Genomic DNA, 24,217 nt, shown 5'->3' on the forward strand with positions numbered 1-24,217 from the left:
ATAAATATTACAGAACCAACATGATGCAGTGGATTAGTTCTTATAATTACATTAATTACACTTTAGTTACATTAATGTATTTTTTGGAAAAAAGGAAAAAACACATAGTATTTACATATTAATCTATTGCAATAATGAGTAAGAACATTATAGTTTCTATTTAAAAAAATTTTTTTCTTTTGATGAAGTTACTGGGGATTGAACCCAGGACTTTGTGCATGCTCAGCATGCACTCTACCCTTGAGCTATACCCTCCCCCTTAGCTTCTATTTTTGATGTTTAAATTCTTTCATTTGTCCATGAACTTGAAAAAGTGATCTTCAAATTTTCATGCTCAGTAGACAGTACTGGTTTGTCCATCTGCCCTTGCTCCTGGTTAACCAAAGAACATTGTTTATTAACTTTAATTTTGAAAAGTGACTTTCACATAAAGCAATAGATACACAGTTATGAAAACTCTTAATATATATATAGCAAAGATTCACAAAAATTCAATTTCACAATAAATTCTAAAAATTGCGATTCTGCCCATATCTTTGTTTCCCCAGGGTCCATTCCATCATCTTTCAAATGTCTCTGTACCTGAAAAATTTTAAACACAAATTTAAAACTCCAAGTTTGACAGAACAGATTGACACAATGGAAGTAATTCAAGTTTCATAGAAAGACACACAAAGAGAAATAATAACATAATAAATATATAGAAATAAAGAAAATTTATAGCAAGGGAAAAAGGAAATAAGAAGGAAAAGTCCAGCCAGGGAGGAAAAGTCACCTTCAGTCTCAATGCACTGAAGTATTTTCCAACATTAAAATGTAAATTTCACTCTACACTCTGAGCTTCCTGGCAGCCAAAGGGAAAAGGGAGATGTGGCCAGTCATGGCATTCACACTGACATAAGAGAAACCGCTGTGGGAGAGCCTTGACTCTCCTTGTGAACCCCATCAGAGGATTCCACTCAGGGGCCGGCCAAGTCTACCGAGGGAGATAATGAGTTACAGGACACTTTGAATCTGCTTTTGTTTTCCTCCCATATACGTTTCAGACTAGGAATGAATGAACTTGAGAAAGACGGAGCAGGGGTCCCAGAGGCTCTGTGAGCAAACTTCAGAAAGTAAGTGATCCAAAAAGATTAATTTTATTAAGCCTTGAGGAAATTTGTGTTTAGCGCGTTTTAAAACTGAGGTTAGAAAAACGGCAACGCTTAATCCAAAGGACTAGAGCAAGAATAATGAGGAAGATGAATGAGAGAACAGGGTAGCAAGGTTGGCTTAACATTCCCTTTGAACTCTGCCTTTGCCCCTCCCCCAGCGGCTCCACCTGCCAGGAGGCAGCTTCAACCCTGGGTCTGGACATGCGCGGACCTGCGCCCACATGCTGCCTCCAGGGCATCTTCTCTGGTGGTAACAGCAGACAGGCTTATCTTAGACTACCCTCCTGGTGAAAACACTGGAGAACGTGGACAGGATAGTTTTGTTTCAGTCTAGCTGAAGCCGTCCAAAAATTACCAATGTGGTGAGAAAGTAAGGAGCTGCGATTCCAGAAAGAAGGCATGAGCAGAGAGACAAGTCTCAGCCTCTTGTCTCCTTGGCATTGTCAGTTCCCAAGCAGTGGCTGAGAAGTTGAGTAGAACTTCCAGGATTCTTATGGAGCTGGGGTGACAAAAAAGGAATTCAGGGTCCAGCAAGGGGGGAGGGCCAAGGTAAATACCTCAGACTCTCAATTAAGAGTCCCACAAAGGGCCATCCAGAAGGAGACCAGCCTGCAGGAAGCCCAAATCATCTTTAAGGAGCTCATTCCTTGACTGGAGCAACATGATGTAAAACAAAGCGATACCTTTCTAAATAAGCCATGAGTCAGCATAGAAATCACAATGGAAGTTAGAAAATAGTTTAATGAAAAGCTAATATAACTCAAACATAGCAAAACTCAGGGGATGCACCCAAAGCATGCTTAAGAGAAATTTATAGCCTGAAATGCATCATTAGAAAAGAAGGGTGAAGCAACAATGAACCAAGTTTCTGTCTTAAGATTTCAGTGAAAGAACAGCGAATGAAACCCTAAGATAATACAAGGATGGAAACAGTCGCAGCAGGAAGCAATGAAGTAGAAAACAATAACACAACAAAGAAAGCCAACAAAGCCAAAAGTTGTCTTTTAAAAAAACTAATAAAATTGATAAACTCCTGACAAAACTGATTTCTTCATAAAAGGATGAAGCACAAATAACCAACATTAGGAATGAAAAAGAAGACACACGGCGGCCTACAGCTATTAAATAAGAGGCTGTTCTGAACCAATTTATAGTCTTGTATCTGTTAAATAAATGAAATCCGTGATGAGAAATCTTTCCACAAAGAAAACCCCAGGACTAGATGGCTTCACCAGCGCTTCCTTCTAAATACTTAAGGACGAAATAACATTAATCTTACACAAACTCTTCTAGAGAATAGCAAATGGGTGACCCCTCAACTCATGTTTGAGAGCAATATTACCTTAATATCAAAACCTGACTGGGAAAGAAAATTGCAGACCATAACTTTCTACTGAACGTGGTTGCGAACCCTACACAAGGTATTATTAAACTGGATCCAACAATATATATAAAAAGGGTAAAACTTCACAACCAAGATAGGTTTTATTTCAGGAAGGCAAAATTATCTCAATGTTCAGAAGTCAATTAACATAATTTACCCTACTAATAGAATAAAGAAGAAAATCATTGATTAACTCAGTAGATTCAGAAAAAAATCGTTTGATCAAAGTAAACTCCTAGTGATAGTAAAAGGGAAAAAAGAAGTCTCTTAGGAAACTAGAAATAGAAGGGCAATACCTTAATACAATGGTGTAGCTACAAAAATATCTCTAGTATATGTCATATTTAATGCCCAAAATATTGATACCTTTCCCTCCAATACTAGGAATAAAAGAAGGATGGTCCCTGTCTTCATCTCTATTCATTATTGTACTGGAGGTTCTAGCCTTTGCAATAAAGCAAGACAAAGAAATAAAATTTTAAAAATTGGAAAGAAAAAATAAAACACTGACATCATTTGCAGACCACAAGATTACATATGTAGAAAATACAAAATAATTTGTAGAAATGCTGTCAGAATTAATAAGTAAATCAAAATAGGTTGTTGGATAAAAAATGTCAACTCTTGCTTGATTTACATGCTAATTCTGACAGTTTTTCTACAAATTATTTTGTATTTTCTACATATGCAATCATGTAGTCTGTATCTTTATATAACAGAAACAGCAGAATCTAAAAAGGAAACATTTTAAATTAGACTACATTAAAATTTGGACCTTCTTTTCATCAAAAAACAAAATTAAGAGTGAGAAGGGAAACCACAGAGTAGATATTTTCAATCATGTAAGTGACAAAGTACTCATACCCTGAAAATATAAAAAACTCCCATGTATCACCAAGAAAGACAGGCACCCCAATTTAAAAATGGGCAAAAGACTTGAACAGGCCAATAGACATCCAAATGACAAACAACACTTGCAAATGTATTCAATTTAATTAGTCATCAGGGAAATGCAGACTAAAGTATGTTCACCAGAATGACAAAAATAAAAAAGACCAACAATATCAAGTATTGGTGAGAATGTGGATCCCCCCCCCCCCCAGCCTCTCATAACTGTTTGTTAGGAGTTTGAACTGGTGCAGCCACTTTGCAAAAGTATTTACCAATATCTGTTAAAGCTGAACATCTACATACCCTATGACTCAGCAGTTCCATTCCCTGGTGCTTACCACACAGAAATGGCATATACAGGAATCTTCCGAGCAGCCTTATTTGTAATAGGCCCAAATTTGCATCTACCCAATGACCGGCAGCAGAGGAATGTATAAATAAATTGTGGTAGAGTTCTACTAAGGAAATTTTTACAGCATTAAAAATGAGGAGTTGGGGAGGGTATAGCTCAAGTGGTAGAGGGCGTGCTTAGCACACAGAAGGTCCTGGGTTCAATCCCCAGTCCCTCCTCTAAAAATAAATAATGAAGTAAACCTAATTACCTCCCGCCTAAAAATATTTTAAAGATAAATAAAAATGAGGAAATTACTTGTATCCTTAACCACATTAGATCAACTTTACAGACATAATACTGAGTGGGGAAAAAAGACAGATAGAAAGAATGTATGATGTACAATTCCATTTTCACAAAATGAACTGATTAGCAATCCAATCTTTGGAGACAAAAATGGTTGCCACTGGGGAAGAGGTGATTATTGAAGAGGGCGTGGAAGCATTTCTCCAATGCTTGTTTTGGGTGACGGTTGCATAGACGAGTTCCCATTTGTGATTATCCACTGAGTAGCACATTATAGTTTCTCTATGGACATTATGCTTCAGTCTTACAAAGTTTATTCCCTGGCTGTGTGACAGTGGCGAGTTACTTAACTCTGTCGAGCTTCTGTCCACCTCTGTGAAATGGGTGTAAAAGCAAGCACTCAAAGGACTGCTCTGAAATACAAGGGAAAGGATGCAGGCAAAAAGGCAGCAGAGGACGGGCTGGGTGAACGGTAGCTACTTTGTTATCGCCCTGCGGGATTTCAGTCACTTCACTGTTTGCTTCTGGGATTATCTGGGCTTGGCTGCTCGCAGCCAGCAGCCAGCTCCCTTCCTGGGCACATGAGTCAGCAGCAAGTCTGGGATTTTCTGAAGCTTCCAGGGCTACCATCCCGAACTGTTTAGAGCCCCTCGGGGGCGGTGTCGAGATGGGGGTGGAGTTTAAGCTTCTGTCCTCCCAGACCAGCTCAGACCTCTGGCTTCTCCACAGGAAGCCCAGAGCCGGGCCTCCAGGGAGCCCCAAGACAGGGAAATGTGGTCACTGGATCTGGAGGAAACCCATGGAGCTGGGACTTTAAGGAAAGAGGAAGGGAGTGCAGGCAGCAGACCTTGCAGACTGTCGGTCCCCAAGAAGGGAGAAAGAAGAATCCAAGAAAAACCCTACCTTGACTTTGGGTGACAGGGGGTGCACAGGGACTGGCTCGCTGAAGCACCCTGATAACATCATGTGTACGGTGATGGCGTCCAAAGGAGCACACAGAGCCCACTCACCCTGGGTACCAACAGGGATCTGCAGACTCAGCTGTTTTCTGGACGGCGTGGGAAATCCTGGAATACGGACGGCAACTGCATTTCACCAATTCACATTTTCTTGAAAGTTCACATTCTCTTGGTTCTTGCCTTTTTGGGGTGCGGACACCCCTCCTCTGAGACCTAGCTTTGTCAAGTTGCTTCTTCACTTAAAGAGACAGCCCCTCCCAACCCAGAGTTTACCTAAATTTTCCCTGATTATGAAAAAAATCACTGGGGGTTCTGCTACAGGTGCCGATTCCTTGGGCTCAACCCAGACCCACTGAATCAGATCTTCAAGGAGGGAGAGCCCAGGACTCTGCAGTTGTAACAATAACCCCAAGGGATGCTGATAAACATTCAAATTGGGAAGACCATCCTCCAGCTGGGTGATTCCTTTAAAATTCCTAAGAACTTTTTCTGGTAAGTCTTCCCACGTGGGATCCCCTCCTCTTTTACCCAGGTTTCTCTCTTTCTGTGGCATAAGCTCTTCTAACGGCAGCTCTAAGCTCTGTCCGCCCCAGGTTATCAACCAAGCCTTCCTTTCTGTTCAGGTCCAGAGCCTGGAAGTGTGTAGCTGTGCACCGTGCCTAAGTTCCCGTGATGCTGAGATCACGTCCCCTACCACAGCTTCATGCCCCTACCTGGGGGAGATCTAGCTAAATGATGGACTACCTAATTCAAACTAAAATGGATTTTTTTGGAGAATTTTGGGATGATTGATAACACCATGAAGTAACTCAAAGGCAGCCTGCAAAATTGCTGTGAACTTTCAAAATAGTATTTTGAGAGTTACAAACACTAACCTTGCTCTAAAATAACATTATATGCCAGGTAAGAGTCCTTCTCCTGGTCAGTATTTCTCAATAGTCATTTGTCCAGGAGCTACTGCTCAGAATTCTGAGTTAGAATATCCAAGTCTTAGATAAGTTCTAGTATCGATGGACCGTGGGAGATGGCTGTGTCTAATGGGGTTTATCCATCGTTCAGATGCACTGGTGAGAGTGGTTTACCTGCTTTCCGGAGTTCTTATCATCCAGTGGGGCCAGAGAAAGGGCCCAGCACACAGATGAGAAAGGTTTAATTAAATGAAGGAATAAATGAAGGGGCAAGCGAGTGAGTGAATAAATAGTGCGACACTGCGAAAGAGTTTTATTAAGAATAACTAAGAACAAATCTTAGATCTTAAAAAAAAAAAAAAAAAAACCCATAGGGTCTGAGGCTGAGAGTCTCTGAAGTGGTGCCTAATTTGGAGCTGGGGTCCTGCCAGGAGAGCGCTCCCGCCAGGGTCTGTGCGGACCCTCTGTGCGATCTGCTGGCTGCCCGAGAAGACACGCCATCCATCCCTGCTTGGAATTCTACTTCTTTTGTCTCTCGGCACATTGTTGCATTGGGGCTGCCAGGGAGCAGGATTTGGTGACAGCTTTCAGGTTTGATGTGCCAACGGGAACGTTTGGCTGAGCATGGGGTTTCCGTGGTGGAGCTGGCCCATGGCCTTGAATTTCTTCCGGTTTCAGTGGGCCCACTGGATTACCCAAATGGCCTCTTGCAAATGGTGTCTCATAAATGAGAATGCACGCATGTGTGAGTGTGCACAGACGCACGTGTAGAGAAGACGGTCCTCCAACACCCAACCTCTTGGATGCTCGGCCTTGAAATGGACAGTAAATCATCCTCATCACCATCTGCAAACATGCCCTGAGCATCCATTAGTTGCAAAGTCCCATTCTGTATAGCAGTGGGATGTGGCACCTCCCACGGCCTTCAGACATTCACGGTCTCAGTTAGGCAGATGAAATATACTTGCATGGTTAGTCAGCTCTATCCGGTGGACATCAGTCAGGTTTCCTGGTTGCATGCCTTAGAAACCAACTCTGGATAACGTAAGCAGAAATGGAATTATTGAGAAGGTTAAAGGACCAGGCTTAGTACATGGGTTTAAGACAAGGAATCCAGGAAGCAGAAATGACTTTCTGTGATGACTTTATGCCCTCAGCGGGCACGGGTGGCCATCTCTGCCACCGCTGGCCACTCTCAATTCTAATCTCATCATCTTTGCATCGTTGGTTTATTCACTGCATAGACAACTTAGTTGGAGGCTGGCACTGTTCTAGACCTCACGATTCAGGCATGAATCCAAAAGATAACACTCAGAGCTCGTGTCCCAGTGGGGTCATCTCTCAGCCTTGACCACCTGCTTTTGCTCAGGCTGCTCTGTGTCCCACAGTGAGTCCCTGCAACCTAGGAAGAGGATGGAGATACTGACAGCTTGAAAATGACAGTTTTCTGCTATACCGTATATTCCGATGGAAGTCTAGATCATGGCTGTCGAGGTGTTCAGAAGAGGTCAGACTCTCTCCCAAGGTCAAACGCACAGGGTGGCCATGCATCTAGAATGAGCCTTGGAGAAGTTAGTTATCTGGGGGGAAGCGGTGTGTCTAGGGCCCAGTTGGGAAAGTGTGTGCCAACCTCACTGTATTAGAAGAATTTCATGGAGTGTGACGGTAAGAAAGATCTAGAACCAAGTAAATGCCCATCCTTGAGGGACTGGGAAGGAGAGTGTTTTGCCAGCAGCTGCTTGAGCTCCTGCAGTTGGAAGAGCAGTTCTAAGTAGACATGAAGGAACTATTCAGTCGCTTCCTCCTCTCAAGGAAGGAGCAGGAACTAGCCAGTGTGAGCCTCTGTTGGACGCGGAGACCAAACTGGAGCCAAATGACCATCATGGCAGTGACAGTGACAGTGGAGATTCTGGACTCTGAGAGCAGGAATTAGTCTGCAGAGGAATTCTTTGCCCTTCAACAAGAAAGGGACAGAATACCACCAGAAACAGAGAGGCGGGAGCCAGAAAGTTTAATTACAGCTTTGTGCCAATTTGTTCCTCTGCAAAATGGAGATACTAGGCTCTTTCCTGCCAGAAGCAAATGGATGTTGATAATAAACTGAGATAAGAGTAACATCGTGAAAGGGACACAGGATATGGACAGACGTGGGAGGTGCTGGTGCCTCCAAGATTTACTCGCCGTGTGACCTTGGGCAAGCTGCTTAATTGTTCTGAATCTGTTTGCCCACCAATAAAATGAAGCTAGTAATTCTTGACAGGTGTGTAACGAGCAAACAAGGAAGGTGCTGTACGCGAGAGCCCTTGGATAAGGAGAAAGTGCACTGCCAGTGGAAGGAGCTGTAATTATCAGCCTTGAATAAATGCATGTGGCCGTGATCGGGAAAGTGCCATGAAGGGTTCTGAAGACGTTCATTAAAGAGCTGATTCCCACCGTTCCTCCCCCTGCCCGGCGCGTAAGCTGCCGGCCTGCCCTGCATGGGCCTGCTAAGACCTCGCTCACTTCCAGAACAAGCCAGCGGCCAGAGGGCACGGGGACCCCGTGAGCCCACATGCTCCCCGGGCGGGCATCGCAGTGATAAATCTCGTGTACTGACCCAGGAAAAAGCCCTGACAACAAAGCCCCAATTTATTATCTTAATAAATCACGAATTGTTCCTGCAGCAAATTCCTAAGACTCTGCAAAGCGTCACAGTCCCTGGGAAGAAAAGGGGGGGCCTGGCTGGACCAGAGCGGAGCTGTGCCCCCGGGCCCTGGCCGAGGCAGAGTGCACCCGGCTGCCCCCCGGGAAACCGTGCCTACGAAACGCAGGTGTCTGGAGGGCCTGGGCTGCTTTCCTCCATAATCTAAAAGCCTTCCCTGTGTGCTGCTAACACCCGGGCTCCTTCCTCCCCAGACTGGCTCAGTGGGTTGGAGAGAGTGCTAAGGGGTATTTGGGTACCAGCACATCTTTAGCGAATAGCAACTATTTAGTGTATCATTTAGCGGCTTAATTTTTTTTAACATCATCCATTCTCCTCTATTCCTGCAAAGGACTGCCTGCATAGCCCATATTTAATGCTTAAATTAAAGTGAATTAAAATGAATCCTCTTGGGGGAATTGCACAGCTCCCTCTTGAGATAAGTGGAAACACCCCAGGGTGATATAAAATTGAGGTTGGGAATTGCTGAGTTGGAGTGCTGTGCTAATGAGGTGAAGGTCAGCGGTTCAGTCCCCATGTGACGGAAGCAGTTAATTTCACTCCGCCTCATGGCCTCAGATTCCACCCTTAACCCTGGCCATCTGCCTCCAAGATGAACCACTGGTCACCAGCAGGACAGAGCCACGCAAATCCATCAGCCCTGTAGAAAGACAACCCAAAGCATGACCCATGGATAGTGTTCCAGGATCTTTAATTTTGCAGATGAGAGCTCTGTTCCATTATTACTCTGTGTGAGAGTAAACACATAGAAATACAGAAGGGTCCAATGAGTCAGATGTCAGGGGGTCCATGATCTCTGAGGCATCACCCTACATTCCCAAGAGATTAGCTAACCTGTTGGAGAGACAGCTTAATAAGTGTGATGTGTATTTGCTGGTCACATAGGCAATGTCTGTTCATCCTGAAGAGGGGGAGAAGGGATGGGGGTCTCCACGAACAGAAACTGATACGAACATCACTCCTGTTTAGTTTGGAATAGACGATACCGTTTAGGGACAACAGATTGCCCGCCTCTCAATTTTATTTTTCCTTAGCTAATAGTAACACTAGCTTGCCTTCCCTGAACACACTAACTGATGGCATGAAAAAGAGCCCAACTGCTCAGCTGGATGAGGAAAGGGCATTCATCCCAGAGAAATGAAAACTTCTGTTCACACAGAAACCTGTCCATGAAGGTCCGTGAGCAGCTTTCTTTGTGACGCTCCCGACCTGGAAGCAACCCGGATGTCCTTCAGCAGGTGCCACTGTCCCTCTGTCTCGTGGCGTCCCACTCAGCCATAAAAAAGGCACAGACTCTTGACACAGAGAGCAACTCGGTCGAATCTGCCGGCAATTGTGCCGAGGGAGAGAGTCAAGGTTACATGCCGCAAGATTCCTTTTTTCTTAAATTCTTGACATGACAAAATTGCAGACGTGGAGGGCAGGTTAGCTGTTGTCAGGAGTTCAGGATGTGGGATGGCGGGGGTGAGGGGTGAGTAAAAGGAAGTAAGTGTGGCCGTAAAAGACCAGCGTGAGAGACCTCTGCAGGGTGGAAGGTTCGATGTCTTGACCGTCTCAGTGTCAGTATCCCCGTGTGACATTGTACAATAGTTCTGTAGACGTTACCAATAGGGGAACGTGAGTAAAAGAGACACAGATCTCTCTGTGTTATTTCTTACCACTGTGTGTGAATGTGTAAGAACCTCAAAATGAAAAGTTTAGTTTTTAAACCAGTCACCCTTCAGCTGTCTATGGTGGCGGGAGATGTGGTGCACACAGAGGTTCAAATCTGTTCGAACCCCAGGATCCGACCTTACTCTCATCCTCACGATGTGCCCCCTCTTGCCCTCCTCAGACGGAACCCACGTGTACCTAGGAGCAGGCAGGCTGCGCCAGGAGCTGCACCGGAGCGGCCGCACTCCAGACGGGAGGGCTGTGGCTGCCCTGAGAGTATGGATTTAGGGCAAGGAGAGGTAACGTGGTGCCGAGGCCCAGCGGGGAGATCAGAGGGCCGGACTGACTAGGGATGGAGCAGCAAACAAGGAAATAATCAGGCATCTAAAAGTACTTTTCACCAATAATGAGGCTGGAAACCTCACTGGGGGCCAGGCCACGGCTTGGCCACACAACAAGGATGGCATTAAGGTCCCAGTAGGCAAGAGGGACACTGATGTATCTCCTCCTTTGTTCAACAAATATTTAGTGAGAAACTCCCAGGAGCCAGGCATCGAGGCAGGTGACCAGGACGCACACCTGGTCCCTGGAGCTCACTGTCTAATAGAGGAGACAGGCTCGCGAGAGCACTCTGAGTTACCTCAGACCACGCAGCCAGTCCACGGCCAAGGCTGACAGCTTTCCTCCCCTGCGAGGTTCACTTCCGCTCAACCCGCCTCTTGTTCCAACCACTGTGCTTCGGAGATTCCTCCTCCAGGGCCGTGCGCTGTGCTGAATGGTGATTTTCTAGTACAGGTCAAATCCCAGGGCAGGTGAACTCCATTCGTTATCTGTAAACCCTAACTGGCAAAAGAAAGAAATCAGAGGGTGACAATTCTCTTAAAAAGAGGCCAGGTTTGCGAAAGTCTTCCCTGAAGGTCCTCTAGGGCAATTACAACGTAACAGCCCCAGGAGAACTCCTTTTCCACCCCACGTCCAGGCAGGCACCTGCCGCGGGGCAGGAAGGACATCACCTCGAGACCCCGAAGGGAGCCCTGCAGAGCCTGGGGTACGCCCAGCAGTTTAGAGAAACCGAGTGTTAAGTAACCAGACTGTGACTGGAGCTTGTGATCTGTTTGTTTGTTTTAGTTTTCAGCCTCTGTCGTCGGTCAAATACTGAGGGACCAAGCAGCACACGGTATGCTGGGGCTGCTTGGAGCTGGGCTGACTCTCAGTCCTCATCTTACGTGACCTCCTGGCATCATCTGACCCAGCTGACTAGTCTCTCCTCCTGAAACAGCTCCTGCCCCTCCTCCCCCTCCCCCTCCTCCTCCTGGCCACAGCACACCTGTCTGGTTTCCCTCCAGCGCCAACGATCTCACCCAGAGTCATGATTGTAAATACCTTTCTTACACTGATGGTACCAAAGTCCTATCCCCAGCCCAGATCTCTCCCCTCAGCTCCGGCCTCAGAGATCCAACCATCCCGAACATCCGACTGGCATCTCCACCGTCGCGTTTCCAAAAGAGAACTCCTGACTCTCTCTCCCACGTACGGCTTCCCCAGTCACCCCGTCTTAGGGACCGGCGGCTGCGTTTTCCCAGGGTGGTTGGGTCTCTGAGTAAGTCAGACGGAGAAAGAAAACTACCATATGATGTCACTTATATGTGGAATCTAAAAAAATGGCACAAATGAACTTATTTACAAAACTGAGACAGACTCACAGACATAGAAAACAAACTCATGGTTGCCAAGGTGGTGGGGAGAGGGGGTGGGAAGGGATAAATTGGGAGTTCAAGATTTGCAGATACAAACTACTCTATATAAAATAGATAAATAACAAGGTCCTACTGTAGAGCACAGGGAACTATATTCAATACCTTTGAGTAACCTATGATGAAAAAGAATCTGAAAAAGAATATATGTATGTGTATGTATGACTGAAACACTATGCTGTCACCAGAAATTGACACAACGTTGTAAACTGACTATAACTCAATTTAAAAAATGCAAAAAAAAAATTGAAACGCCAGCCCAGTAGATCTCAGCACCCTCTTGACCCAGTAGACTTCAAGATCGGTGTTTACTACTGTCGTGGGAGGGATCCAAGTGAGGGTGGAGCCCCGTGACCACTCGAGCACCAAGGGCTGAGCGTCTCCAAGTCAGGGCCTTGTCCCACTGGCCACCGCCTGGCAGCGAGGTAAGCTGGTCCACAGTGGGATGCAGACCATGAGGACTGACTCCACGTGGGCCTCTCTGGACCAACCCAGCAACTGAAGGGAGCCTAAACAAAGAGCGGGGGAGCTCCTGGAGGGGCTCGCCTCCCCAGGTGAATGGGAGGCGCCCAGTGCCTCCTGGCCTTTCCTGGACACAACATCCTTCCCTTGGGCCTCCTTGGGGGGAGCTTCCTGCCTGGTGGCCGAGGAATGTGGTTCAGGATGGTGAAGTAAGGCTGGTGGGGGGGTGCCCACCCCACATTCCTTGGCGCTGCTCCAGAACAGGCTTCCACCCCTGCCCTTCTCAGCAGCCATGTCCCCGGGGGCCAAGGGCTTCCCTCCCATGGGTGCCCAGGGGAGTGACCCACCGGGAGGGTGTGGAAGAGGGACCTTCAGTGGGTCCCCTGTAAATACTTGAGCAAGAAGTGCTGTCAAGAGGCCGTAGCCAGGGGCCAACTTCCCTCAGAGCCAGAGCTCTAGAGAGCTTTTGTCTGACGAGGGTGTTTCCCCCACAGTGGCGGAGATGCCAGCCGCTCGACAAGATTCCACTTGATAAGGCAGGGCTGGCGAGAGTAGGTGCAGGGGAGCTCGGGGTTTCTGGCTGGCAGGTGGCAAGTGGCAGCCTGCAGAAGCTTCTGGCACCCAGGCCTGCCTTCCTACTGCCGAGCTCAAGCGACTCGGCTCCTAGAGGAGGCCCCCATGAGCACATCCAGAGAGCACGTGTCCGGCCCCACAGCACTGCAAGGGGAGAGATCCCTGTGCTCAGCAGGCGCTGGCTTAACCTCGGCTTTCCCGGGTGGCCCCTAAAAACGGTGGGCCCTCCCAGGCGCCAACTTGCACTCAGGGCCTGCTCTGGGGGCCATGAGGCGGAAAACCTCAGGTGTGGATGTGTTGCGGGGAGGGCGGGAGGAGGAACCCCCATCACTCTCTCTTCCACAGATCTATCATCGGCATCTTCCCGAGAGCCCGGGTGTGATTGTAAGTGGGTGGCGCCCAGATCTGAGCGGCTGTTGAGGTTGGAGGGGTAGTTATCACACCTCTGAGGCTCACCTGCAAGGACGGGAGTGAGGATGTCGGTGATGTAATGGGGGGTGCTGTTGTGAGGACGGAGGAAGAGGTGGCGTGTGTCCATCTTCTAGCCAGTCGGCCACATAGGAAACACTCAAGAAATGGTCCCCGCTGTCCTCGCTGGTTTGAGGAGAAAAGGGAGGAGGCGGGAAGCCATGTCCCCAATGGTCCAGAGCCCTGAAGTGTGGGGAGGCTTCGCTCTCGCTGCCCCACCCCCAGTGTCTTCTCCTCTTCGTTTACCAGACTCCGAGCTCCTTCCAGGCCCCTCGGTGCTCTCCTGCGCTCCTCAGAGTTTGCTGAGTCTCACTTCTTGCTTCCATGATAACACTCCAGGGTTTGTATTCTGAGCATTTGCATTCGCCTCTCCCGCCCATCACCAACACCTGGGTGCAGGGATTCTGCCGTGTTCAGTGTCATGTCCCCAGCTCTGTCCCTTTCCCTGCGCCGAGATGCCCAGTGAGCACAAATCTAGCCCTGGGCTCCAGCTCCACTTCAGAAAGTGCCTGCGGCCCCAACAGCCAGGACAAGGCTCACCCGTGTCTTGTGATGGCAGTGGAAATGGGGCAGTGGTCCCTTCTCCCATCCCTGCAGAGTGTTGATGCGACCACCATTCATCAGGCGGAACGCGAACGGCGTGCAGGGAGCCAGGAGATGGATGGGAGGGCGCTCTGCATTAACGGCAGAACGACTGCAAACGTCGTCATCCCCCCTTCAAGCTCAGAGCCAGGCTTAGCCCTCATCACGTTTCCTCCAGGAACAAATGGCAGCCTCCCACCGTTAAGACAACGGTGAACACCAGGAGAGCTCCAATCAGGTCGCCTCCTGGTGCAGAGAGAGTTTCTGTCATTGGAGCTGGAACCGAGAGAAGGTGTGTCCAGTCCTCATTTCGACTGTGCGCCCAGGGGGCTTTGCCCGACCGCCGGATCTGATTCAGGTCCCTGTTGCTCTCTCTGCCAGCATTCCCCAGAGTGCACTGTCGTGGCCTCATCACATCATCTATGTACACTTTGTACAAGTATCTGTTCAGCATTCACTTCTCCTCTGTTCTACAGGTGCGAAGGCAGTGATGAATCCAAAGGGCGGATACAATCAACAACGTACACAATCAGCTCTCAGTGTTCTCATCCAGCAGGCAGTTCTTGCGTGTCCTCCACCTGCAGCGTGCTCCTCCAGATGTCAGCCAGCCAAGACAAGTGATGGATGGATAGTTTGTTAAATTAATACAAGACACTGAGCCGGGCTGCATGACTGTATTAGTTTCTCACTGCTGCTGTGACAAAGCGCCACCAACTCCGTGGCTTAAAACAAGAGAAATGTATTTGCCGGAAGTGGAAAACCCATCTCACAGGGCAAAGAGTAAGGTGTCAGCAGGACTGTTTGCTCCTGGGGGCCATTTCCATGCCTTTTCCAGCTTCTAAAGGCTGCTTGCCTTTCCTGGCCTCTTGCCCCTTCCTCCATCCCCCAAGCCAGAGTGGAATATCTTCAGACCCCTCCGTTTCTTTCCTTTTATTCCAACTAAAAAAAAAAAAAAAAAAGTTGTTATGGGGAGGTAATTAGGTATTTATTTATTATTTTTAATGGAGGGGCTGGGGATTGAACCCAGGACCTCGTGCATGCTAGGCACCTGCTCTGCCGCTGAGCTATATATACCCTCCCCCCAAATCCCTCTGTTTCTGACCTTGCTCCGATGGTCGCATCTCCCTCTCTGACCTCGACCCACCTGCCTCCCTCTTATAAGGACCCTTATGATGACGCTGGACCCACTCATATAATCCAGAATCATCTCACTTCAAAATCCTCAACTTAGTCACATCTGCCAACTCCCCCTTGCCGTGTAAGCTAACATTCACAGGCCCCCGGGATCAGGATGTGAACAGCTTCGAGGGAGCACTGTTCAGCCTGCCGCAGTGAGCTAGGTGACACGCATCTGGAAATCTTTGAAGGAAGGAGGTTTCCTAAATCGCAGCAGTCTCTCCGAACTTCAAGATGCTTTTTATAAAGTACACATCCTCTGCTTTGAAATCACATCTTCCTTACTCAGATTGGAGGGGATGTTTTCTCATCAGCTCCGTGTGTTTGTGAAACATGCACAGGCTGTGACCACCCGTGTAGGAGCAAGGGGACCGCCTCCCGTGCTGGACTGAATTGTGTCCCCCTGCAAAAGATACATCGAAGTCCTCACGCCAGTACCTGGGAAGAGGGCGCTATTTGGAAATACGGTCTCTGCAGGTGTAATCAAGTTGACGCGATCCTAATGGACCGGGTGGGCCCTAAACTTAATGACTTGTGTTCTTATGAGGAGAGTGAGAGCTGGACACAGAGGCAGAGGCAGCGGAAAGGAGGCCGTGCGATGACCAGGCGTGCGCACGGAAGGGGTGTGCTCCCGCGACGCACTCATTTCAGACTTCCAGCCTCTAGAAGAAGGAAAGAAAAACACTATTTCTTTGCTTTCAACCACCCAGTTTGTGGTACCTTGTTACAGGGCCCTAGGAAACGCAGACAGCCCCCTCCCCAGCGCCTGCCCCAGGGGCTCCCAGGAGCAACGCCCAGGATGCAGCAGGAGCAGCTGTGAAGCACGCCGCCGGCCCCCCCCTCCCTCCCAGGCCGCGCCGTGTCCCTGCCGGCGCACACACCACCGACAAGAAGGAAAGGCTTTGCTGTCAGGAATGTGCCATTGACTCCCCCTTCCCTCCGACCGCCCTTACCCAAACAGACTCAAAGTCACCACTGTGAATTCACTTTTTTTCCCTTGTTTCTTGGAAAGCACCTCTCAGGACCATTTCAAGAAAAACAAATTGTGAGGTTTGCTTAGGATCTATTTAAAGGGAAGCATCGGGGCGACTTCCAATAACAAACCAGAGGCCAGTCGGAGCTTGAGGACAAGACTGGAGCCACTATAAGGGTGCGCGCGCTGCTGGCTGGGCTGGGGCAAGGCCCCCGCACACCCATCGCCTGGCACGCGCCCTGGTTCACTGGCAGCTCTGTCCCAGCCCTCCGCCCAAATGGACACAAAACTGCATGGTCACCAGAAAGAACTGCCAAGCAGTACTGCTGTAAGGGTTACCACCTTGGCAAGTTTTACAGGAACATTTTGAACCTGTAGGGCCCCTTTCACCCAGAAATCCCAAACCGCTTAGTTATGACTGGTTCTGTGTGTCCGAGGCCTCTTGCCAGCCCTCTGGGGTCTCCATCAAGGGAGCAGGAACTGTTCCCTTGAGAAGGATACACTCAAGCTGAGACCTAAAGGAAATGAAAGAATCAGAAGATGCAAAAAAGAAAAAGAAAGAAAGAAAGAAAAACACCCACAGCATTCTTGGAAGCGGGGAGAACATGTGCAAAGGTCCTGGGGCAGCAAAGCGGCTAGCCAGTGCCCAAGGAACTGAAAGAAGACCAATGTGACAGGAGTGGTGTGAGTACAGAGAAGCAGGGAGGAAGACGGCTGGACAGGACGGGCCGGGGCCAGGGCACAGAGTTTTACTCCAGGTTTGGATTTTATTCTAAGTACAATGGGGTGCTGCTACTGAGGGGTTTTAATGAGATATGGGGGATGAAGGATGTAATACCATCTCCTCCTTCACCCCCAGCTCCACCTCCTCCTCTCTCCTCTTCCCCTTCCCTTGTACTAAATCTCTCCTCCTCCCCCTCCCCCACCACTCCTCTTCTTTTTCTCTTTCTTTTCCTTCTTCTAAGATCATCACTTTTGGTGCTACATAAAGAGCAGACTGGAGGTGGCCAGAAGTTCCAGGAAGGAGGCATTTCAGGAGCAATGTCACGGGGACCTGCACTTGGGTGCGGGCAGGTGTCAGGAGATGAGGGCACAATCAGATGTGTACTGGAGTTGGGTGGACAGGCTTCACTGATGGGTGGGGGGAGTGCCTCCTGTGCCTGCCCTTCCTGGGGGCCTCTGCCCCACCACACAGTGGCACCCCCAGCTCACGGGCTCGCAGGTGGCCCTAGGGAAGGCCCTTCCTGGGAACATCCTCAGGGACTTAGTGCACTCAGTTCAGCTTCTCCCCACTGCTGATGGAGAACAGTCTGGGAGAACATTCCCCATGAGTAGGTCTAGGGGAGAGGATGGGGAGTCAGAAAATCTGGTGCCAGCTCTAGCTCTGCTGCCAATTTGCTGAACGACTTCAGGCCAGTCACCTAACCTCGCCACGTCTCAGCCTCCGTGTCTGCAAAACGAAAGTCAGTGAGCTGTATTCCTCAGTCACTGATGGTGTTCCCCGGCCCACAGACTCAGCATGTCACCGCATTTCCTGGAGAATCTGCTTCGGATCCGGGTAACTGTGGGCCGAGGGGTTGGAAGAGATCGTTGGACACAGAGATCTAGACCAGCAGTCGTGCAGTGTTGAGTGAAAACTAGCTCCCACAGGCTGGCACTCTCTGCTTAAACGCCATATTCCCGGACCTGGGTAAGAGACACGGGGATGGAAAGGGAGAGTAGCTAGAGACGAGCCAGGGAGGAGTGATGGGACTTGGCCATTGGATGGACATGAGAAATGCAGACGAGCAAAGACTCCAAGATGGCGCCCAAGGCTGGGCCGCACGACAGTCTGCCACGCTACTCGGCGCACTGTGTGCGGCGCCTTTTGGATTTCTCTGGACATAAAGCCAAAGCCAGTGACTGCAGAGTCTGCACCTTCCCAAGCTGGTGAAGAACTTCCTGGAATGTCTGTCCCCCAGTGTCCCTCCTATGAAATGGTGCCAACACGGCTCTGTGACCTCGCCCAAGGGCTGGTGTGGTGACGACAGTCTACTGCATGAGCTGTGGGAAGCCGTGAAGGGATGCATGCTGAGTCCCCTCACTCAAGATCACTGGACCACCCCTCGCAGACGAACTCTCCGTCCTGCATCCATTCCACGTCCTCCCCAGGCGCTTCCTGAGACGCCTTCCTCCTCCCATAACCAGCACCCCAATACCGTCCTCTTCTCCCACCTGAGTTCTCTCCCTTCAAAGCCGCAGAAACGGAAGGCACGCAGAGAGGTCAGGAGAGGGGACCGAGAGGTGTTTACACACCTGGAGGGCAAGGACTGAGCCTTTTCCTTCCTTTCTTGTTCTCAAACTTCTCTGCACGTACTGGGAATTTTGGCTGTTGACGCATGAAATATTGACTTGTTTATGCTCTTGGCACCTTATTTGGGTGAATGTGCCTTTTCAAAATCAAGATGTTCTGGGTTTTTTCTAAAAAAATATAAAAATATCCCAAAACAGAAAGGAGGACTGAGGGTAACCATATAAAAACAGTTTAAGCTGAGAAAAATAACCCAGTCCCACCAAGTCCCAAAGAGAACCTTGGTTTCCATGGGCGAGTCACAGCGGACAGGGCTCCTAGCGGTGGGTGGGATGGGGGCGCCTGCTCTCAGTCCAAACAAGCAAATATCCTCCCCAGACCCAGCCACCTTGCCCCACATGTTGTGGCTCCAATTTGCTTCCTGTTTTCGGCCCTCCCACAAATACATCTCACAGACTTTTTTTATTTTCATCTCCTCACCTTGAAAAGCACAGATTTGCAAGTGCGAGTATCTTAGCAGAGAGACAAATCCAGCAGGCATTCAAGACATTCAGGCGAGAAGAAATGCATCTCATCGGAAAATTTCCATTGCCAGCACTTTTTAAAAAAAATATTCCCAAGATAAATGGGTTTTTACTTGGAGGACTAAGGGCTCTGTGATTTTTCAAATCTTTTGCTGCTTCCACGAAGCCAAGAACATTGGTCACGCACTTGGCCAGCTGATCCGAACTCCAAAATCTTCTGCCCTTAATGAAAAGGCCTGAATTTTTCCTCCCCTTTGATAAATGTGTCTTTTCCCCTTCCTTGCAGTATTCAGCATGTGGGGTGGGCAGGCATGGTGCCTGGTTTATGCAAATGGGCGGAAGCACCTGGTTTACCAAGATTCTTCCCACTGCCTCCAAGAACCCTGCTCGGGACGACCCCAGAAGGGGGAAGCCGATGACCCAGGGACACAGTATCTAGGGGACTCAGAGAGCAAGTACATGCTGATGTGGATTTTAATGTTTATACATGTAGGTGGGACTGAGTGTGGACGGCGGGGGGAGGGGCCGTTAAAAGACCAAAATCTTAAGAGACTGCTTGACGATGTTATAAAAGTGAAATTAGGTGCAGAACTTCCCCTGGAAAAAAAAATTCCCCAGCTCTATAGCTGCCTCTCTCTGCCTTCCAGAAGCTGGAAGAGGGTGGCAAGGATTTGGATGGAGGCCCAGAGGTGGAATTTGCAGCTCTCTTTCCCAAGGAAAGAATTGCAGCCCCTCAGGCTGGTACGGCAGGTGCTGTGAAATCGGCTGACAGGTCAACTTCAAGGTGATCTGCATGCTGGGGCTCCTCTCTGTGCAGCTAATCTCCCATCACACCTCTGGTGCCTGGTAAAGGCAAATAATTATGACTAAGTGTATAAAGTGGGAGGGTCTTGGCACATCTGTAATTATTACCTGGCAAGTCTCTGCGGAACCAGGGAGTTTCCCAGAGGGCCAGTGGGGCCATGTCTGCAGAGGGTAAGTCAGGGTGGGTCCTTCCAGGCAGCATCTGGCTGGAGGAGCCAGAATTCAAACTTCCGGACCTGGATGCTTGTTTTGTGGCATGGCTAGAGGACTCAGAGTCAAAGTTGCCAGGTTCCTCGGCTGTGAGAAACCTGGTTGAGATGCTCACAGACCTCCGTTAAGCGTCTCAAAGTAAACTGAGCATAATTCCCTTCCAGCAGTGCCGTCCCACAGAAATATAATGTGAGCCCTGGGTGTCATTGTTAATTTCCAGCAGCCTTGTTTAAGACGAAGAAATAGGGAAAGATTAGTTGTAATAATCTAACTCAGATGGCCAAAAATATCATCATTTCATCATTAAATATAAAAAGTTTCATATAAATATAAAAATGATTCATGAGATCTTTTTTAAAAATTTTCATTCTTTACCAAAGTGTAGTCGGTTTACAATGTTAGTTCCAGGTGTAAGGGCAAAGCGATTCATTTATATGTATACATACATATATATTTTTTTCAGATTCTTTTCCATTACAGTTCATGATCTTTTTTTAAAAAAAGAAAAGCTTTATGAAGATATAATTCACATCCTATACAATTTACCATTTTAAAGTATACAATTCCATGGATTCTCGTACAGTAACCGAGTTGGGTAATCATCGCCACCATCAATTTTGGAACATTTGCATCATCCCAAAAAGAAATTCCATACCTATTACTAGTCATTCCTAGTGAGTGGGTGTTTTTTTGGTTTTTGGTTTGTTTGTTTTTTCACATTAAAGCATTCACAGTATAAGTGAATGTGGACCAGTCCCATTCAAGCTCCCAAGTGCTGTAAAGACGACACAGACCTGGGTTTCCACTTCACAACATCCTGGCTTCCCAGAAACGTGTCACAGAGAGTAAATGAAATTGTGACCCATGACTTTTACTTGACCTAAAATGCTCACACTCTTAATAAAATGAGAATGCCTAAAAGTGTCTTTTGAATAGTCCCAAACATGTCCGAAGGCCAGATTTGGCTCATTCCTTCAAGGGCCAACAGCTACAACCAAAGCATTGTGACTTCGGTGAGTCCGTTTTTGCCCCTCACAATGGAAAAATAAATAAAACTGGATTCCAATGGCTCCACTCCTTCGGGTTGCTCACCAGCCTTTGGTTGAGCGCACACACGTGTTCACGGGCTGTGTGCCAGGGAAGCTGGGCACAAAGACTGCCCTCGAGGACTGCCTAGTGACAGTCGAGCAGGCCGAGGATGCAGGCGGCATGAGCTGGGGCAGCGATGGCTATGCAGCCGGGGGCCACCCCATCCAGAGGCTGCCTGGATGAAAGGCTCTAAGCTTGCATCCTGGACGATGGCTGGAAATTCTTCAGGGAAGCCGGCAGGAAGGCAGGAAGGGGAGGGACAGGAAGGAAGTAGCAGGTACAGAGCCTCCAGCCGCCCAGCTGTTAGGGAAATGCAGAATATTAGCATGGAAGGAACCACCCTTGGTGGACGGTCTAGAGCTGTATGGTCCAGCTGTGATGCAGTGCAAAGCTTACATGTGGTTTTTTTTAGTAGTCACTTTCAAAGATGTGAAAAGAAACAGATAAAATTAATTTTAATAACACATTTTTATTTAACCCACTTTTCCCAAAATCCTTTCAAAACATGATACCTTCCGTTCTTTTTTTTAACCTAAGTCCTCAAAATGCAGCTTGTGACTTCCACTCACAGCACATCGCAATTTGGAGCAGCTCCGTTTCCACTGCTCCGTAGTCACGCCCGGCGGGTGGCTGCCATATATGGCTGCACAAATCTAGCTGTGGGTGTGTGTATAGGAATCATAACTTCTCAGATTCTTGAGTCCCAAAGGGAAATCAGACCAGCTTAAAAAGAGAGAGCTAGGGATGAAGAGGGAGGCAGAGTCCTCCAGCCCCTTTTGGGGGGCCAGCATCCCTCGCTGGGCGCTATAATCTGTGTGAACAAGAGGCAGCAGCTTCTCTCGGGCGTCCCCAGGGGTGTCTGCCCAAACAGCGTAGAGATATAGAGCCAGGCACGGGGCACTGAAGAAGGCTGGCTAAATTTTGCCAAGGGTCTGGACCCCGGATCACAAGGGTGACCCAGAACACTGGCGAGTGCACCTGCGGTGGGGGGTGCTTGGCACTGAGCCAGCGCAGAGGTCACCCCGGGTCACGGGCGGAGGCTGCCTAATGTGGAAATGTTTGGATCCGGAGCGGGGCCAGCGGGGCCAGCGCTGCGGGCAGCCAGGTGGCCGGCAGGGAGGAGGAGGCGGCCAGGCGGCGAGGCCAGGAGTGCAGCCGCTGACAGTAAGCAGGCGCGCTGAGGACCACGTGGACCGCAGCGCCGGGCTCGCCAAGACCCCGACTGCGCCTTTCCTAATAAGTCTGGCAGCGCCTCTGTCCTCTCTCCCAGGTCTTATTTAAGAAGGAGGGGTGGGGTGCTGCAGGGGAGAAAGACCAAGCCAAACGCAGCGGGGGTTTGGAAGGCAGTCCTCCTCTGCCTGGGCCTCTCCTCTCCAACAGATCGGCTTTGTGAATGAATGGAGAGGGCGCTCTCTCCAAGACGGCTCCCCACCCTTTGGGCACCCACCGCACTCCAGATGTTGGGCTGGTCTCAGCTGCTTCAGCCCCTCTCCCTGGGGGGAAGCGGGGAGCCCCCGAGCTTCCCTCCCCCTCCCTGGACGGGCACCACCCACCTAACTTCAGAAGGCAGTCCACCCTCCCAGCATCTGGGTCTGGCTGGGGGATCTGCGCGCTGCCTGGCTGCCTCTCGGCCCCACACAATCCCCGCGGGCAGGATTACAACACGTGTGTGTTTGGGTCAGGAGCACTTTTGAACTATGGCTCCAAGAAAGAACAGCTTGTACGGCGGCTCTGAGTCTCCCAGCAACAAAGAATGTACAACAAAGAACGATTAGCCCTCGCTGGCAAAACAATTTTTTTAAAACAGTGCGGCAAGGTCTCTTTATAGGGTCCTGGAGCGAGAGCAGCTGGATGGAGCGGCGCCCTCCCTGCCTGGACACCCAGCACCCAGGCACTCCCGCTAGGGGCTTCATGACCTTGGCTTACTAACAGGCCCTGTAACGCGATTACCGGGGGGGGGGCTTCCAGGGCCAGGTGTGGTTGAAGGTCAGCTGCTGGGGGACGGGGGCTCTCCTGCCATTGGAAGCAGGTTACAAAGAATAACTTTCCTGCCCGAGGGTTTGTAGATGATTAACCTGTGTCTGTCTGTTAACTGGAGAGTTAATAGTTATTCAAAGCCCTCTTTGATAATGAGGGCGGAGGGGAGAAAATGAATATGTTAACCATTAATCGAGGGAAATGCCATAAAAGTTAGGATGGAAAACACTGCAGCTTGGGAGAGGAATTCACAGGCTAGCCCGGTGGGGACCGAGGAGGGGAGAGAGCAGAGTGAGGCCATAAAGTTCACGCATACTTAGAGCAGGGTTGGCTTTTTGGGTTTTTTAAATCCTTTTCCTTGTTACGTTGCTCGGAGGAAACAGAATAGGGATAACAAAATAACAAACATGGGAACGTTATAAATAAAGCGGGTTTTACTAGCTTTCTTGCTCCAGCCTCCCACAGCTGCGACTGTCCCCTGTATGACTCCTTCTCTGGGCCTCTTTGGGGAGAAAGAGAGGAGTCCAGGCAGTTCCTGCTTAAGAAAGCCAGGGTGTCCAGGAAGCTGGCGCCGAGAGGTGTGTGTGCAGCCACACTGGCCTCTCCCCGGGGCCACCCTGGCCAGCGCCTCGGTCGCTGACCCGAGACAGCCCGCTGGGCCCCAGAGCGGCCTCACCCGGGGAGGGGCTGCCTGTTGGCTGTCCTGGGCCTTAGCCTTGGTTTCCTGCAGCCGGGTTGTGACACCAGGTCCCCTGGGTGTCCTCACAGCAGGGCCAGCCCAGGAAACAGGAAGACACCGGGTGCAAAACTCTTGCTTTACACAGACAGCTCCCAGATACCCCACCACCCCTCAGAAAATTTCTGAGTGTCAGCCCAAGCCCGTGTGTTTTTTAAAAGCTAGTTTTAATGTGCATCCAGGGTTGAATTGCCCTTGAGAGGCTGAAGGAGCTGAGGCCACCCAGGAGGCCAGGCTGGGAAGGGGGACCTTGGGTGCAGGGCTCACTGGGTAAGGTGACGTATGACTTGGTGGTCCAGGAGCATGATGGCA

The 24,217-nt window shown here is 49.2% G+C and overlaps 1 long non-coding RNA gene across 3 annotated transcripts; it reads right to left on the minus strand.

Moving 5' to 3' along the window:
• Window positions 1-9,308: 9,308 nt before the first annotated feature.
• LOC116667281 lies at window positions 9,309-20,385 on the minus strand. 3 transcript variants are annotated; one of them, XR_004324125.1, is made up of 4 exons: window positions 19,046-20,385; window positions 15,741-15,964; window positions 13,533-15,065; window positions 9,309-11,126 (listed from the first exon to the last, which is right to left on the minus strand). It is a non-coding gene; the product is annotated as an uncharacterized LOC116667281 (long non-coding RNA). The 3 variants fall into 3 exon arrangements; XR_004324123.1 differs by having other exon boundaries at window positions 9,309-11,130; XR_004324124.1 differs by lacking the exon at window positions 19,046-20,385 and adding an exon at window positions 17,702-18,208 and having other exon boundaries at window positions 9,309-11,130.
• Window positions 20,386-24,217: the final 3,832 nt, after the last annotated feature.

The sequence above is a fragment of the Camelus ferus genome, chromosome 11 (genome assembly GCF_009834535.1).
Source record: "Camelus ferus isolate YT-003-E chromosome 11, BCGSAC_Cfer_1.0, whole genome shotgun sequence".
Classification (NCBI taxonomy): Eukaryota; Metazoa; Chordata; class Mammalia; order Artiodactyla; family Camelidae; genus Camelus; species Camelus ferus.